Here is a 3,929-nt window from a genome sequence, read left to right as displayed (position 1 = left end):
GTAGCTGCCCCTGGTATATAACATCACTTTGAAATCTTTTATGCACTATGTTAAAATGTGTTTTTTTTAAAAAAAAAAAAAAAAAAGAACCATTTTGTGTAATGAAAATATCTTATCTTTACTGGAGATAAATTTATCTGCATGTGAACAAAATATTTAAAAAAAAAAAGGCATAATTATTTATTTAAGAATACTGAGTGAAATAATATAGGTAATGCCTTCATGGTGAAAAAAATCGGATATGCTCTTTCCATCATTTGTACTGAAATCACACCTTGCAAATTGTTGGGAACTACTATTTAGTGTGCTATGTTTAGTCATACTTTATACCTATGTTTTTCAGTGTATCATATATTTATGTAATTTATTTATTTAAACTAAACTGCAAAAAGCTGCTGAGTTAGAAAGCAATCCTGCTCACATTTTTTGTTAAAAGGGATGCATATTATAAGCAAGGCAAGAGCGAGTTGCCAAAATTTTAGTAGAGGCAAGTTGGTTTTGATAGTTGATATTGTTTTATAATTTAAATAACTGTCAAATCGCACAATTTAAAAACCTAATTGCGCATATGAAATGGTTCATTGGAGACAAAAAGTGATTTAGTAAAAGAAAAATTCTTTAATCTAAAAGAGAATTTTATTTAAGAGGTTATTTAGATATTTATTTCACATTTTACTATTCCAAAGTTTATTTGTAAATTCTTCATTTGTGTGAAAACTATTTCTTGTAACAATACTGTTTTCTATAGGTAGATTACATTATTGCAGTTTCTGGTAAGAATTTTAAATTTGAATGTGCAATAAAAAGGAAGAGATAAATCAAATTCAACTATATCATTTGAATAGATTATATATGTATTTTGTTATAAAGAAATTTTGTAGAGCTATAATATTAGAATATATATAACCATTTTTTGTTTTTAAATAAATTATATTTTTATATTTAATTAATATAGCTTTTGAAATCAAAATGTATTCATAAGTTTGTGTTTTTAACATAGAAATTTATTAAATATAAAAATCTGCAACTGTAATTTATCCATGACAAAGGAAGACTAAAATTTGTTTTATGCATGGAAATATATGAAAATTTAATGTGTTTTGTTACACATTTGGTGCCTTATTTTACTTTAATCCATTGGACCAAAATGTCTGTATATTAGTCTTTGGATCATTACTGCAAGACGTTTAAACTACATTCCCTATTACAAATAAAGCATTTTTAATCAGGTTTATTTTCTGTGTTGTCATTTTGATTTTTGAGTAACAGCAATAGAATTCATTAGCTTCTGTAATGAATAATAAAGGTGTGATAGAAATAAAAAATATGCCATTGGTACAAAAGTTTTGCATGAATTTTAAAACTTGAGAAAATTTTATGAAATACATAAACTTTTCAGATCCTTGAAGTAAGAAGTACATGATATTATATGTTAATTTCAAATTGTGCATCAAATTTTAAAATCTTAAATCTCTTGGCTATTAGTGGAAGTGCCCCATGCCATTGAAGTGAGAGTAATGTAACAAAGAACGATACCCCTGTAATCCTTCTTCTTAATTATTAATCTTTGATGTAACAAAATCAACTTAGATTCTAATACTTCGTAATTCTCTCTCATTATATCAACACTGCACTCGGGGAAAAAATGAGGGCGAAAATTAGCTTTTCAAGCTTTTTTAATTCATATCTCTTGATTTTAGCTTTAAATAAAAAAAAGTGGACGTCGACTCAAAAAAAGAATTGTAAAAGGTTTGGTGATGATAGTAATGACTGAGTTATTAACGAACAAACACAGATTTTATATATGGATTGTGAATTTTTGTTGAATCCAATTTAACTAATGATAATTATGAAAGTAGGTAGATATCTTGGTAGTAGAAAATAAAGTATATAAAAAATCGGATGTCTGATTTTGAATTCATATTATAATGTGTCACTGCCATCAACGAAGTAACTAGTACTACTAATTGAAATATGCCATTAAAAAAAGATGCACGATTTCATGTGCTTTAAGCTTATGCATATACATGAAAAATCGTTTTCTTTAGTGCGTGTCCATATTCTATCGGTTATGACAACACATGCCTTGCAGTCTGCGCATTTGATCGAGTGCAGCTTTGTTCGATTCGAGAAAACAAGTTCCATCTCGGTGCGTCCAGTCCATTTTTTACTAAGGGATGAATGATGAGCCGAACTTTGTAACACTGATCCATTGACCTTCAAATTCAGAGATTTGGTGAAGTGATTTTTATAAACTAGTTTAGCTTAATTGCCAATTTTAGAACAAGTGTTCTATTTTGCTACTTATTCTGTTGCTTGCCCTATTTAACTTTAGTAAAAGCAGACTATTTATTTGTTTGCTTTTACATAATTATGCCAGGTTAAGACCCCCGTGTGTGGTTGATTTGAAAGTAGGAAATGCGAGAGTGAATACTTTCATTTTATATTTGATCTTAATAGTAAGTATAGGCAATATAAATAAACGCATATTACCTGGCTTGTTCCTGTTTCAGTGTAATTGAATTAATATAATTTTAGGTATTAAAATCGTGCTCATTTTTTGTGCTTTGATGGTTGTGAATATTACGGCTTTTTTTTGCTCTGGAATTTCTTTTAAATAATGAAAGCTTAAGATTTATTTTTACTAGACGTAATCTAAGGAGGCTGAATTAGTAAAACTGGTCAGATTGCTGATTTTGTGCCTGGCTGAACGGAGTGTTTTCATGGATTTTTTTTGTCTCTCATATAGTAAAGTAAATAAAAATTCGTATGTTATGAATGCTTCTACATATAGGCAACTATTTCCCGTTGACGTAATATGTTGACAAGAAAGGACATGTTCGATACAAGAAGCTAAACCTTCAGCGAAATATTCTGAACAGTCGCACGTTTCGAGAGCATTTGGGCTAACTCCGCGTTGTGCTAAAAATATTGAAAAACAGCATTATCTTTAGAATTTTCAATAAACGGTTCCGCGCACTGGAGATAAAAATTTTTTGTGCCTTACAGTGTTGCCACTGCTCGCTTTGGGAATATTTGCTTAAAAATTTTTTAGTTTTGTAAGATATGAAATAGACGATAAAAAAATTCTAAATTCGCGCTTCCAAATGCCCATATTCAAGTGGAGGACTATGTTATTCAAAATTTAATGACCCTAGATGTTGCTTCGTAATGCGGGGAAACCTACGTACATTTATTGCTTCATTATATAGTTTCTTTAAATATTTGCTGACAACAATTTGAAAAGTGATTCAGGGTTTTGAGACTAATAGCCCATATGCGCTAATTATATTAAAAAATGCTTATTAAATTTTAATTTAAATTTAATTAGTAATTTTTTGAGTTATTTTAGTAATTATTTAATATTTTAATTATTAATGATTTTATTAGTTGTGCCTTTTGCCTGACGGTCTTCCATAAGGGCTTCGACACTTCTAGTATTAGAAATTAAGCCTTGACTAGAATACTCTGAAAGCTAACTCATACGAGTTACTGAAATTAGCTTGGAGTTGCTTGCGTAATGTTGAATCAGCCAACACACTATGAATTACGCGCAGAAGGATGCTGACGACGGAATTTAGCATCGTGAAATTATTTATCCGTCTGGGCTGAAATCGCAGCTAGTTCAATCTCACTATAATAGTTTTATGAAGTTTCATTATGTCATTATTAATTTTAAAGTAGAGAATATCGATAGTTACATTGAAAGTGTAATTGCATAAAAATAAGTTAACCTTTAAGACTTTTTTTTTAAATAATATAGGCCGACTGAGAAAAATAATCTAATGAATTTAATATTTACCTCTAAAAATTACCTATATTTCTGAGAACGCAAATAACACATCATACTGATGTACTGGACAATATTTTAAATGCGAATATCATGTGCAAATGCGAGTAGTCGTTTTAAGAAAGCTTCAGAATTCAAA

This window comes from Stegodyphus dumicola, chromosome 9 (assembly GCF_044657685.1).
Source record: "Stegodyphus dumicola isolate Sdum_Otavi_A_Nest chromosome 9, ASM4465768v1".
Classification (NCBI taxonomy): domain Eukaryota; kingdom Metazoa; phylum Arthropoda; class Arachnida; order Araneae; family Eresidae; genus Stegodyphus; species Stegodyphus dumicola.
Note: the sequence above shows the minus strand (reverse complement) of the source record.